Source organism: Taudactylus pleione, unplaced genomic scaffold (assembly GCF_031769625.1).
Source record: "Taudactylus pleione unplaced genomic scaffold, aTauple2 ptg000436l, whole genome shotgun sequence".
NCBI classification, from domain to species: domain Eukaryota; kingdom Metazoa; phylum Chordata; class Amphibia; order Anura; family Myobatrachidae; genus Taudactylus; species Taudactylus pleione.
Window position 1 is genome coordinate 8,983,947 of NW_028284838.1, and position 15,703 is coordinate 8,999,649.

Sequence of the window (15,703 nt, forward strand, 5' to 3'; positions counted from 1 at the left end):
GTTTATGGGAGTGCATAATTAACAAAGTAGCGTCATGGCACATGTGACATGGGAGGTTTTTACACTGACATGATCGTAGAGCTTAAGAGAGGGTATAGTCAACCTTAAGCTCTACGACCAGTTCCGATGGTTCTCGATGGTCTCGATTAATCCTTATATGCCCGGAGATGACGTGTAATGCGTACGAGAAGGGGGCGTATTTTTTTGTATTCTGGCTGCTTCCTCCCCTTGGTCGGCCAGCTACCGATCCGAACTTAGGGACGCAACATGCGAGGGAATCATTTACATATCCAGCCCCTTTTCCCGTACGACCATGCGGCCGCTTCGACCGTCTCTGAATGAGGTCCTTTATCTCTGCCCACTTTATCTCCATCCAAGGCTTAGTAAATAGACCCTTTTATATTTTAGGGTTTGTTTGGGGGAGTGGAGGAAGGAGCACAGCCTTCATACCACTTACAGGGCTTGATTCAGACCCGGTCGCAAGCGCTGAGTGCTCGCAACCGGGTCGATGGTGGCCCAGAGCGCATGCGCGAGACCCGGATAGCGACGGGCAATCCTTCGCTCCGGGTCTGGCACCAAAGGGGGCATGCACTCGATGTTGAGTGACAGCTTGCCCCCTTTGGTGGGCGGGGCGGGGGGGTGGCTGCCCAGACGGAGGCGTTCCCATGAGAACGCCTACCATCTGGGGGCGGCCCCACTGACATCACAAGTAATGTCAGTGGAGAGATTCCGGCTCTGTTAGAGACGAAATCTCTCTGGGGCTCGCGGCAACGAGACCCTTGACCATCGCGACCATCATCATGGCCGCTCGCTATAGCTGAGGGTGGTCAAGACCAGCCCTGATTCAGAGCGAGCGCTCTGTCAGAGCAACCGGCTCTGAATCAGGGCCACTATTCCATGCTACTACTTTACACACTAATCTGGATGCTGTAGAAGGACCTACTGTACTTTAACATTTTAACAAGTGATAAAACTTGCTAAATTACACTTACACCAGAACTATGCCTAGTTCTTGAAATAAGTTGTTACAGAGCAGCAACTTACATACAATATAAAGTTACTTCCCCAAAACAAGCTCCACTTTCATGTAAAAGGGTTTCCTTATAAATGAGCTTATCTGTAGGTAGCAGAGCTCAATGCATTCATATCCTGCAAATATCCACTAATCTACTACATAAGTATGCCTCACATTTGCTGGACAGCTGATATTGAAAACAGTCCGTAACCACAGTTTCAATACAAATGATTCAATTTAGTCTTAATTGCCATAATAATCTAACTCTTTTTTTCCTCAAGGGGCCCATACACGGTGCGATTTACACATGTTCCAAACTTGTGTACGATTTCCCTTCAGATTCTTACCTTGAAATTCTTTACGATTTGTGGCAACAAATGGAACGATTGTACAAACGAACATACAATCAGATGTGTTGTAAAGCGATTGCAAATCGTTTACAATATATCGTATGCAGCAAACAACCTCACAATGCATCCGCTGGAACTTCAATAGGGGAGGACTTATGTAGGTGGTATAAAAGGCAGCATCCATTTTAGATCTGGACACACTATGCTCTGTGACTTGTGAGGCTTGGTTTTATACCCTGCTGAACATTGTACTTTGCTAGTGTGCTCTACTTTGTATTGCCTGGCTCTACAAAGCTTCTGTAGCCTATGGCTATCTGAGGCTAAAAGCTGATGCAGCTGAGGAAAGGAGGAGAATGAGGTCCTGCTGGACCAAGGAGTGGCTGATGAGGAGGGAGACCCGCTCCCATATGCCCCTGCTGAAGGAGATTAGGGGGAACAACCCGGACTATTACTGCAACTACCTGCGTATGGATGATGACACATTTCAGGAGTTGCTGAGTGTGGTGACCCCCTATATCCAAAGGCAGGACACCAACATGAGGATGGCTATTCTAGCTGAGGAGAGGTTGGTGGCTACCCTGAGGTACCTGGCTACAGGAAGGTCTTTCGAAGACCTGAAGTTTGGGATGCTCATTTCTGCCCAGGCTTTGAGCCGTATCATCGCAGACACCTGTCAAGCCATTGTGAATGTCCTGAAGTTCCACTACTTTAAGGTGAGTAAAAACACTACACATTTTTTTTTCTGGTGAAAAAAATGTTTTTTTTATAAAAAAACTTCACACTGAAGGAAAAAATCAACTAACATGGCTATACATATCAATAAACATTTTTTTTTTCTTAAAAGAACAACCAAGATGGCTATTTTGTAATGTTTCCCAAAACCAACATGGTTTGCAATGTATAAGAACTGGTATATCAACAAGTTTTATCTCTCCCAATAGCTAGGGAGCTGCATGGTATACAGTGTGTCAGATGACGGATTGAATAGGCCAAGAAGCACATGGCACCAGTGAAGATTGAGGCCCCGGCAATCAACAATCTGTCCTTGCACCATACATTTAGTGACCTTATCCAATCCGTATCATCCGCACCGTATACCATGCAGTAGCTATTGGGAAAGATAAAACTGTCGATATTTTAAAGTTACAATACTTTTAAAAATTAACAATTTGGGGTGACTCCTCATCCTCCACCAACATGGCTCTGTAAAGAACCTCAGAGAAGAATGTGGAGGGGTTGGTGGGTACGGGAGTCAGGTAAGTGGGATGGAGTGTAGGGTGGGATGGGGTTGGCCCAGTTGTGTGGCCTGGTAGGTTGGTGGTGGGTAGGAATGGGATAAGGAAGACTCATAGGGTGGCTGGAGTGTTGCCAGGGGCAGAGGCTCATCTGTCAGCCTCGTTGTGCTGCCCAGCTGTTTGAATTTCCCCTGGACAACAATACCGTAAATCAGCCTTTCTGCATGGAGCTGCTGTTGTTCCTCCATAGCCTTTAAACTACTGGAAATGTGGGCCTGATTCAGAGCCGCTCGTATGCGGCCGCTCGTTCGCTCCGAGCGATGTTCGCACATCTGCACATGCGTATGGGTTTTAGTACGCATGCGCGAACCAGTCAGTGCGGTCGAAAATCGTGTGCTCGCAAAATAGCGAATGCCTGCTAATTTGAGTGACAGGATGAGGCGTTTGTGGGTGGTAACAGGGGAAGGTGCTTGAAAACTGGGAGTGGAGAACCGAACGCAGGCGTGCCAAACGGTCAAAACAGGTGTTTTAAGGGTGTGCATAATTAACAAAGCAGCGTCATCGACCACATCACTTGGTTATCTTTTAGCCAGAACTACGCCTTTCGATGTACTCGATTAATCTAATAAATAGCGGAGATGACGCCAGGGGGCGTTTTTATCTAAATAACGACCGCATGTTTTGTACATTCGTTCAGACATAGAGGCGTCAACAGACCGCAAAGAGCGTACAGTCAATTTAAATAGCCAGCCCCTTTTTCTGAAGGAGCGAGCGCAAATAGCGTCCGGCTCTGAATCAAGCCCTGTGTGTGCCGATTTTATCAAACATGTCAGGGGGTTTGGCAAGAGCATGCTGGACTTGTCGCAACAGGGGATCTGGCTGCGGATGGCTTTTGTGCTGGTATCTTCTGTACTTTGCAGCAGGCTGATTTACTTTGGCCTTGCTCTCGCTTGGCTGGGGTATTTGCAGGCTAAATCTCTGGTCCAAATCAGGCGTGGCAGACTGTAGGAGGAGAGAGAGAAAAGATTAATGTTTATATTAGGGATGAGCAGGTTCGGATTTCTGAAATCCGAACCCCCACAACCCCCCCGATCCGAGCCGGGAACCGAATCCGGCTCGGGTTTCCCGCCTGACTTGGATCTGAAATCGAGGCACAACGTCATCATCCCACTGTCGGATCTCGTGGGTTTTGGACTCCATAAAAGCTCCCCGCGTTGGCGCAATTTTTCACTTCGGCTGTGGAAAGTGAAGAGGAAGGGTGGGAGTTAGGGCTGGCTGGGCTCTGTTGTGCTGCTGTTGTCCATAGGGGCTGTGTCCACTCAGTCCATAGGGGCTGGCTGGGCTGTGTTATGCTGCTGTTGTCCATAGGGGCTGACTGGGCTGTGTTGTGCTGCTGTTGTCCATAGGGGCTGGCTGGGCTGTGTTGTGCTGCTGTCATAGGGGCTGGCTGGGCTGTGTTGTGCAGTCAGTTGTCCATAGGGGCTGTGTCCACTCCAAAGTCTATAGGGGCTGGCTGGGCTATGTTGTGCAGTGTTCCATAAAGGCTCTAGTCCAAAAGGGGTGCTGTAGTGTTGTCCAGGGGGGTGATCTGTCCATCAGGGGTGCCCCCCCCCAATTGCAAAAAAAACAATTATTTTTTTCTGTGTTTGTGAATTGTGTGCGCAGTAGCCGCCAAGCATGCACCTGTGTCATAAATCAAGGGCCAGCTGGCTCGTCTGTTAAAGGCTGGTGTAACCCCCAAAGTGCACTCCAAAAAAAATATTTATTTCTGTGTTTGTGAGTTGTATGCACTGTAGCTGCATGTGCATCAGCAAAGTAGTGCCAAGCATGCGCCTGTGTCATAAATCAAGGGCTGGCTGGCTTGTCTGTTAAAGGGTGCTGTAATCCCCAAAGTGCACTCCAAAAAAAATAAAAATATATTTTTTTCTGTGTTTGTGAATTGTGGGTCTGATTCAGACCCGCTCGTGAGTGGGTCGATGTTAGGCCACTGCGCATGCGCACTCCGGTGCCGACTCCAACGTGCGAATGCGCAAGACCCGGCTAGTGATGGGCACTCCGTCGCTCCAGGTCTCACACCAAAAGGGGATGGCTGTCGATTTGATTGACAGCTCGCACCATTTTGGAGGTGTGGTGGGGTGGCTTCACAAACAGAGGCATTCCCATGCGAATGCCTGCCGTTTGTGGGCGGCCCCACTGACATCACCAGTGATGTCAGTGGGAGAGCTTCCGGCTCTATTAGAGCCAGAAGCTCTCTGGGGCTTGTGGCCATGAGACCCTACCACAAGGGTCTCGTCACAAGCCCGATGGTCTTGGCCATCGCGACCATCATTCTGGCCAATCAAAAAAAAAAAACGCCCTGATTCAAAGCGTCCGGCTCTGAATCAGGGCCTGTGTGCGCAGTAGCCGCACGTGCATCAGCAAAGTGGCAGTGCCAAGCATACGCCTTTGTCATAAGTAAAGGGCTGGCTGGCTCATCTTTTAAAGGGTGGTGTAACCCCCAAAGTGCACTCCAAAAAAATGTAAAATTCTTCTTTTCTGTGTTGTGAATTGTGTGTACTGTAGCCGCACGTGCATCAACTAAGTAGCAGTGCCAAGCATGCACCTGTGTCATAAGTAAAGGCTGACTGGCTCGTCTGTTAGAGGGTGGTGTAACCCCAAAAGTGCACTCCAAAAAAAATTAAAAATTCTTCTTTTCTGTGTTGTGAATTTTGTGCACTATAGCCGCACGTGCATCAACAAAGGAGCAGCGCCAAGCGTGAGCCTGTGTCAAAAGTCTGTTAAAGGGTGGTGTAACACCCAAAGTGCACTCCAAAAAAAATTTAAATTCTTCTTTTCTGTGTTTGTGAATTGTGTGGGCTGTAGCCGCACGTGCATCAGCAAAGGAGCAGCGCCAATAAGTAAAGGGCCGGCTGGCTCATCTGTTGTTTGTTTGTTTGTGTGCGCCTTAGCCACACGTATATATCAATATAACATAAATGGAGGACCAAACTTTGTCCGATAAAAGTAAAATAGGGAAAGACGAAGAACCACTTCCTCCTAGTGCTGAAGCTGCTGCCACTAGTCATGACATAGACGATAAAATGCCATCAACATCATCTGCCAAGGCCGATGCCCAATGTCATAGTAGAGGGCATATAAAATCCCAAATGACAAAGTTCAGGAAAATTACCTTAAAAAAAATCATTTAAATCATCTGAGGAGAAACGTAAACTTGCCAATATGCCATGTTCGACCACGGAATGGCAAGGAACGGCTAAGGTCTTTCCCTATGTTCATGACTAGTGGTTCAGCTTCACATGACGATGGAAGCCCTCCTCCCGCTACAAAAATCAAAAGAGTTAAGCTGGTAAAAGCACAGCAAAGAACTGTGCGTTCCAAGAAGATATCACAAATCCCCAATGAGAGTCCAAGTGTGGCCGCGTTTGCGATGCCTGACCTTCCCAACACTGGACGGGTAGAGGTGGCTCTTTCCACCATTTGCACACCCTCTGCAAGTGCTGGAAGGAGCACCCACAGTCCACTTGCTGATATTCAAATTGAAGATGTCACTGGTGAAGTACAACAGGATGAGGATACTGGTGTAGCTAGCGCTGAGGAGGAAGTTGACGAGGAGGATTCTGATGGTGATGTGGTTTGTTTAAATCAAGCTTCGGGGGAGACAGCTGTTGTTCGTGGGATGGAAAAGCCCATCACGCTCATGCCTGGGCAGAAGACCAAACATTCCACTTCTTTGGTCTGGCAATATTTCAATCCAAATCCGGACAACAACTCTATATGCAACACCATATGTAAAGGTGAATTAAGTAGGGGTAGGGACGTTAACCACCTAGGAACATCCTCCCTTATACGTCACCTGCAGCGCATTCATAAAAAGTTACTGTCAAGTTCAGAAACTTTGGCTAAGACCGTAAGCAGTCCAGGGACACCTAAATCCCTTTGTCCTGTTGTATCCAAGTGCCTGCAAACCACACCGTTAACTCCCTTCCTGTCAGTTTCCTCCTCAGTCAGGATCGGAAGTAGTCCTGCAGGCCATGTCACTGGCATGACTGACTCTCCTATCCAGGATTCCTCGGGAGGATCCTGCATTGCTACACCAACTGCTGCTGTTGCTGCTGGGAGTCGTTCATCATCCCAGAGAGGAAGTAGGAACTCCACTACTTCTTTTACTAAGCATTTGACCCTCCAACAGTCATCCTGAAGCAAAGCGGATAACTGAGGCCTTGACAGCTATGTTGGTGTTAGACGTGCGTCCGGTATCCATCATTAGTGCAGTGGGATTTAGACAATTGATGGAGGTAGTGTGTCCCCGGTACCAAATCCTGTCTAGATTCCACTTCACTAGGCAGGCAATACCGAGAATGTACAGAAACATCAGAAAAAGTGTCCTCAGTGTCCTAAAAAATGCAGTTGTACCCAATGTCCACTTAACCACGGACATGTGGACAAGTGGAACAGGGCAGACTAAAGACTATATGACTGTGGCAGCCCACTGGGTAGATGTATCGCCTTACGCAGCAACAACAGCAGCGTCACCAGTAGCAGCAGCTCAGAAATGCCAGCTCGTTCCAAGGCAGGCTACACTGTGTATCACCGGTTTCAGTAAGGCACACCACCGACAACTTCTTAGAGAAAATGAGGGAAATCATTGCCCAGTGGCTTACCCCGGGTATTACATCTGGGCAAATTCCAGCATGTCCCATGCTTTGCTCACACAATAAATTTTGGTGGTGCAGAATTTTCTAAAAAACGACAGGGGCGTGCAGGAGACGCCTTGGGTGGCCTTAAAAACTTCTGGCCACTTTCGCCATTCAGCGACTGTGTACTGAAGACTGGAGCACCAGCAAACACTCTTGAACCTGCCCCGCCATCACTTGAAGCAAGAGGTTGTGACGCGGTGGAACTCAACCCTCTATATACTTCAGAGGATGGAGGAGCAGCAAAAGGCCATTCAAGCCTATACATCCACCTATGACATAGGCAAAGGAGGGAGTATGCACCTGACTCAAGCGCAGTGGAGAATGATTTCCGTGTTGTGCAAGGTTCTCCAGCCCTTCAAACTTGCCACATGTGAAGTCAGTTCAGACACTACCAGTTTGAGTCAGGTCATTCCCCTCATCAGGCTTTTGCAGAAGCAGCTGGAGAATGTGAAGGAGGAGCTAAGACGGAGCGATTCCACTCGGCATGTGGGACTTGTGGATTAAGCCCTTCATTCGCTTTGCCAGGATTCCAGGGTGGTCAATCTGTTGAAATCAGACCACTACATTTTGGCCACCGTAATCGAACCTAGGTTTAAAGCCTATGGGGTGTCTCTCTTTCCAGCCAACACAAGCCTGCAGAGGTGCAAAGACCTGCTGGTGAAAACACTATCATCTGAAGTGGAACGTGACACGTCAACAGCTCCTTCTTCATTTTCTCCCGCAACTGGGGCCGCCAGGAAACAATTTACGTATCCTAAGCAACCCGCTGGCGGTGATGCAGGGCAGGCAAGACCAAGTTTGGACAACTGGTCTGGACTGAAGGACCTGGCAACAATTTCTGACATGTCTACTGTCACTGCATATGATACTGTCACCATTGACAGAATGGTGGAGGATTACATCGGTGACAGCATCCAAGTAGGCATGTCAGAGAGTCCGTACCTGTACTTGCAGGAAAAAGTTGCCTCCCCTCCAGTGTGTACACCGAAAGAGTGTTTAGTGCAGCCGGGAACCTTGTCAGTGAAAGGCATAGGAGGTTGCTGCCACAAAATGTGGAGAAGATGATGTTCATAAAAATTAATTATCAATTCTTCCAGGGAGACCAGCCTCCAGAACGTACAGAGGGACCTGTGGTGGTGGATTCCAGCGGGGACAAATTCATACTCTGTGAGGATGAGGATGTACACAACACTGAAGAGGGTGAGGAATCGGTGGATGAGGAGGATGAGGACGACATCTTGCCTCCGTAGAGCCAGTTTGTGCAGGGACAGATTAATTGCCAGCTTGTTTTGTGGGGGCCCAAACAAACCAATCATTTCAGCCATAGTCGTGTGGCAGACCCTGGTGCTGAAATAATTGGTTTGTTAAAGTGTGCATGTCCTGTTTATACAACATAAGGGTGGGTGGGAGGGCCCAAGGACAATTCCATCTTGAACCTCTTTTTTTTCTTTGCATTATGTACTCATTGGGGCCTAGTTTTTCAAACCTGTCTGCCACTGCAGTGTCACTCCTGATGGGCCACGTGTTTGTGCCGCCCACTTGTGTCGCTTAGCACAGTCATCCAGCTACCTCGGTGCAACCATTTGGCCTAAAAACAATATTGTGAGGTGTTCAGAATAGACTGGAAATGAGTGGAAATGAAGGTTATTGAGGTTAATAATAGCATAGGAGCAGAAAAACCCACAAATTCAGTGATTTTAGCTGTTTTTATGTTATTTTTCAAAAAAATACAGATCCAAAACACAAAACTCAGAACCCAAAACACGGAAGGGTGGTTTTGGCAAAACCAATCCAGATCCAAAACACGAAGAAAGATCCAGATCCAAAACCAAAACACAAAACACGAAAAGTGGCCGGTGCATACCCCTAGTTTAAACGCACTGGCACGCCTGCATTTCTCCGATCACCCCCCCATCACCACTCACAAATGGCACTTCCTGTCAATCACTCTGCGATGGGTCTGCGTAGTCACTGCGATTGTAATCCACTGCAAAGCATATGCACACACAGAACGCAACAATCAGCTGATTGCTTGCGTAATTGCAGTTGCGATTGGTAATGAATCAGGCCCATAGTCAGGTGTATGATTAAAAAGTCATACCAAACAAATGATAATGATCATCATTTACATATGTAGGTTGAAACTCAGGGGCCTATTCATCAAACGATAAATGACCCAATAACCATGCGAAATGCATATTTATGTTACCAGGCCAGCACCTGATATTCAGCAAACTGAAAACTGAAAGCTTTCAGAGTTTGCTTGCGAGAACAAGCGCCATCTTCAGATCCCGGATCCCCGCTCCTTCCTATGGGAAGGAGTTCCGGGTATGCGGAGACTGGGATCCGGGCGGATCTCTCCGCCGCCTCCTCACTGCCTCCCTGGCGGCTTTGTGCATGCGTGACCTTGAATCACGCATGCTTAGATGTACCGACGGGGGAGAGGTATGTAACACAGCTATTTCTGTAGCTGCGATCCTAACCGAGGAGACACCTGCTTTTCAGAGCAACTGTCCGCACACTGAAGCAAAGATGAATTACAAAGCATCCCCCGCAGTGAGATGAATACTTAATCATCAGGGGCCATACAGCTCCCGATGATGAATAGGTTTGACAGTCATTAACTGAAACAGAAATAGGTGTGTAGGAGGCTTAAAACTGGGTGAGGAATAGTCAAACTCTGCTACAAAGGTGAGGTTGTGGAGGACAGTTTCATGTCACAGGTCATACTCCATGGGAAAACTGATCACAGCAACAAGACACAGTTATACTGCATTAGCAAGGTCTCTCCCAGGCAAAGATTTCAAAGCAGACTGGGGTTTCAAGATATGCTGTTCAAGTTCTTTTGAAGAAGCTCAAAGAAACAGACAACATGGAGGACTGTAGATGTAGTGGTCGGCCAAGGAAACTTAGTGCATCAGATGAAAGACACATCATGCTTACTTCCCTTCGATATCGGTATATATCCAGCAGTGCAATCAGCTCATACCACTTGACTCGATTGCTAGCTGCTAGCTGATATCACTCGCTAGCTAGAGGAGGTGCATTGTTCACGTATGGGCGTCACTTTGGTTGCGACCGACCAGCCGTGTGATTGCTTCCTATTTTAGTATAGAGCGGTACAATAATGTGTCTGCAGTCAACAGTGAAGCATGGTGGAGGTTCCTTGCATGTTTTGGGCTGCATTTCAGCAAATGGAGTTTGGGATTTTGTCAGGATTAATGGTGTCCTCAATGCTGAGAAATACAGGCAGGTACTTATCCATCATGCAATGCAATCATTGAGGCGTCTGATTGGCTCCAAATTTATTCTGCATAAGGACAATGACCCCAAACATACAATCAATGTAATTAAGAATTATCTTCAGCATAAAGAAAAACAAGGAGTCCTGGAAGAGATTATATGGCCCGCACAGAGCACTGATCTCAACATCATTGAGTCTGTCTGGGATTACATGAAGAGACAGAAGAATTTGAGCAAGTCTGCATCCACAGAAGATCTGTGGTCAGTTCTCCAAGATCTTTGGAACAACCTCCCTGCCGAGTTCCTTCAAAAACTGTGCAAGTGTACCTAGAAGAATTAATGCTGTTTTCAAAGCAAAATTCGCGACTGAATATCGATTTGATTTAGATTTCTCATCTGTTCATTCACTTTGCATTTTGTTAATTGATAAAAATAAACTATTAACACTTCTATTTTTGAAAGTATTCTTACTTTGCAGCATTTTTTGCACACCTGCCCAAAACATTTGCACAGTACTGTATACACGAGGGTATAGAGTAAAAAATTATCCGCACGTCAGTTATAATAAAACTTCTGTTGGCCACACTGTCTTATCAACGCTTTCCGTACTAGGTCACTGCTGTGCAGGTTTGAATGTGTTACATCAGTTCATTTGTGACAGCAGTGCAAGTAAAAATGGCTGCCCCACTTGTGATTTGCACAAAAAGTGATTTGTTTTTTGTGGTCTGAGGGTGTGTCTGGTGCCAATATTTATCAGACTTTATGCACAGTATGGAGAAAGTGTTTTGTTGCGAAGAAGTGTGTATGACTGGAAAGAGAAGTTCAAAAAAGGTTGCACAAGTGTCGTCCACATCCATGAGTGAAAGTGGATTATGTTGCAAATCAACTAAATGGATGAAGATTTACATTTGATGAAGAGGTGAAGACAGCGGAGCATTTGTGGCTCGCAGCTCACCCTAAAACAATTTTTAATGAGGGAATATGAAAGCTTGTTGACAGATGGACAAAGTGTATTGAAAAGCAGGGAGTTTATTTCTAAAAATAATGTATTTGTCTTTTCTGAAAGTTCATTAAAATAAATTTTTCAGCCAGAGAGCAGATCATTTTTCTCTCACCCTTGTATATACTGTATATATAATTTGCTATTTTTCTAGGAAAATAGGTTCAGGAACTCCTGGGGGGGCAGAGGTGGATGAAACTGTGCGTAATGTGGGTGGAGCTACAGAGGAGGTGGGGCATCAAATGCTGCGTAAACCAATTTTAAAAATAATTATCAAAGTTTGGGCTGTGGGGTGGATGTTACAAAATGTCAGTCATATAATATATACATCTATACAAATACAGAGATAAATTGGCTGTAAATTCACATGCGCACACACAGAAAATCAGAATCCATACTAAAGTAAATATTATATTCTACAAAAGGGCAAAGTCATTTACCGAAAGCATCTTCTTCCCTTTCAACCAGATCACCAGCTTGGCAACAGTCAAGTGAAATAGGACAAGCAGCTGATATTCAAGATTGTAATACAAGTGTGATACCCCTGAAGGTGTATACTGTCCAGCTTATATAGATATATGGCATGTTTAGATAATTCATATGTTTACACTGCATTAAATAAGTTAAAGAAAGGCTAGTCCATATAGGTACTGTGAATTATTTTGAACTAAGCATGCTGCCCTTTCATTTATATACAGTATGTTAACCCCCCCTCCGGGGGAATAGTGGAGTGGGCCCCTGTACAGGACAAGATAAACTAAGTGGCACGCGAACAGGGATAGCACATTACAGCCACAGTATAGGGGACACCTTCCCCTATAGTATCAAGAGGCCAGTAAAGAGAGCGGCGCGAGCGGTGAGCGGGAAAGATCCCCGCACGCGACCATGTCTATAAAAAGGAGCACCCGCGGGGGCCTCTAGGAGGTGGCCTGAGCCAGTGCTGTGGAGCGGAGCTCCTGTAAAAACCGTCCCGTACCTCAGGGACGTCGGTAACAGTGATGTGGGGCAGAGAGATGCCTGAGTAAGGAGGAAAGTGGGACTGACCTGACAGCACTGTGCGGAGCAGCCGGAGGGTTGTGAGAACACTGCCGGGAGAAAGCAGTGTAGTCGGAGGGACCACCCAGCTACTTCCTTTTCCTGGATGAGCTGACTGACAGCTGGGAGCCGGAGGCGCGGCCTGGGCTGAGCTCACAGCAAAGTTGCAGAGCCTGATCGGGAGGAAGCGCCGTCAGCAGGGAGCCGCCCTGGAATGCCCCCTTCCAAAGTGATTGACAGCGGGGGAGTGCCCAGTGTGGAGGTGCGGTTTTCCTCAGGAGGGGACAGAACAGGACTACAGAGGTGGAGCAGTGAGTAGTTTGACCCGCCCTTAATAAAATCCCTGTCAGTCAAGCACAGCCCCTGGTACCTTTAGTGAATAACAGCTGGGGAAGGAATTCTATTAGACTCTAAGTGGCACAAGATTCATAGTGACCTTATTGTAAGCCATAGTTGGGAAGATACTGACTACAGCAGAGGGCAGTCTCCCATATAATGAGAGTCTCCACATGTGACAGGAATTGGGACTGTATATAAAAGGAAACAGTCATTCTCACAGCTAAACTACAGGGAGTATAGCCAGGAGAGAATGCTACAATTAAATATAATTAAACTTAACCAGATACCAACCAGCTGCTTCTAAAAGAGGAAGTGTTGCAGTGACCATTGTACCCAGTCAGCTACAGTATCTCAGTACCCTACATGTGAGTGCAGCGAGGATTACAGTGAAATATTCACATCTTCTATAAATAATCTGAAATTGCTTAACAAGGCAGCAGCAGAACAGGAGATTGTATAAATAAAGGACCTGTTACCACATTCTCCATATATTACTCTTCAACCCGGGCAACGTTGTACAATGTTGATTTACTAGCCAGATCATTTCTTGCATGCAGACATAGGCCTAGAGACAATTGTGTGTTATTTCCATTGGTGCACCAATTAACTGCTAGTCGAATTTCCTTGTTTGAACCCTTACTCTTGAATGTGACGTTATATACCTGTTTGTAGCTATCCCATTATTTCCATAGTTGGATCGAGGTTCCAGAGTTCCAGTTATAATAAAATTTCAGATCCCAGTGCAATTTTCTGACTCAAACGCATGTAACAAATTGTAACTGAACTTGTTAAAAGTGTGTTGCTAATTGTAGAAGTCATCATTTGACTGGACTACAATTGTTTGAATAAATATGCTCTTTTATTGCACACTATTGTCTGTATCTGAACATCACCTTCCAGAAGATTCCAAGACTATCCAGGGCAGTGTTACTTGGTAAGGAAGCATCACAACACATCACACCTGAACAGCACTCCCTTAGCGGGGTGTTACACAAGTACTCAGATTACCATTTTGTACACATGTAACACATCCATAGAGAGAATAGTATTGTGTGCGTGTGTGCGTGTGTGAGTGTGTTCTTTTTTTCACTAATGAATCACTAATTAATTTCACTAATGTTTTGAGTATTACTATTAAGTTATAAAAACTACTGTTCCTAAAATTCCTGCACAATGCTAATTATATGCTGCATTCCTGAGAGTGTTAGTGAGTGTCAATTGCTCGCCGATCACCAGTAGGAGTGGTCTATAATAGCAGGTTAGTTATGGTAAGAGGAACCCCCAGGGCATTCAGTAAAACCACCTTCACTCGGCAGACAGGGTGGTAGAGTTAGCTCATCAATCACTAGCATTTATGGGATGCAATCGGGAAGCCGGCTTTATACATTATACCGACAGGCAGCTTCCCAACTGTCATGTCCCGGTGATGGTGAAATGACCGGCGTCTAGATGTAGACGCCGCTCATATTACCGATGCCGGGAGACCGGCGCCCGGCATCCCGATCGAAGGGATGCCGGGCGCCGCGAGCGGACAGCCGCGGGGGGGGGGTTTAGGTTTAGGGCTCCTGGGGGGGACTTAGGGTTAGGCACCCTCCCGGGAGGTTAGGGTTCGCTAGGGGGAGGGAGGGTTAGGCACCCCTGGGGGAAGGTTAGGTTTTAGGCAGCGGGAAGGGGGGGTTAGGTTTAGGCACTTTGAGGGGGGATTAGGGTTAGGCACTTGGGGGGAGGTTAGGCACCCCTAAGGGAGGGTTAGGGTTAGGGGGTTAGGTTTGGTTAGTTAGTACTTACCTGGGGACGATTTCCAGCGCTGTCGGGCTGCCGCTGCCAGGATCTTTTCCTCTGTCGGCCTGATGCTGCTGGGATTCAAACTGCCGGCAATGCGGCATGCGGTATTACATACCGATTCCGCATTTATACATCATTTTATGTTGTACTTAGAGGAGCGATATTGTTGGATAACATGATTCCCAATTCTCTTTCTTCTATTGGAAAAGATTTTCTCTCCAGCTCTTTCTTTATAGGCACCCATGGGTGTAGCTATAGTGGGTCCAGGGGGTGCCATTGTTATGGGGCCCAGATTTTTGGTGGCCCTCGATAAAAGTCATATAGTTGTCAATCAAGTTCCTGGAATTGCCCTCCTTGCAATTGACCTGTTGCCCAGCCTGATAATAGGAACTCATCAGAGGTCATATAGGTGGTGATCGCTGTCTCTCCCTCTCAGTAAAGCTCCACACTGATATGATCCATCTCTCATGCTCTCATTTTACCCTCACAGGAACAGCTGAGCTAATCAGTGAGCTCAACATTGTTAGATTATAGGCTTCTCCTTGATTACTGCCTTTGTAGAGTGAGCTGGGACTGTAGTGAGAAATGTGGCATAATACGAACTGGGGGCAGTACAATGATGAACTGGGGGCAATACAATGTGGCATAACATAAACTGGGAGCACTTCAATATGTCATAACATGTACTGGGGACCCTGGGCCTGATTCAGACCCATTCGCTAAGCTGTGAACGCACGCTCATAGTACGCAGACCGGACGCTACTTTGAGTGACAGCGCCATTTGTGGGTGGTTACAGGAGAAGGTGCTTGTGAACGGGGAGTGGTGCTGTGAACGCAGGCATGTCTGGCCGTCCAAACGGAGTTTCATGGGTGTGCATAATTATCAAAAAAGTGTCATTGTACACATCACTTGGTTGTATTTCAGTCTTCAGTGATCACAGTGCTCCTATGGCTCTCGATGTCACCGATCAATCACACACTTTCTGGAGATGATGTTTGCTATG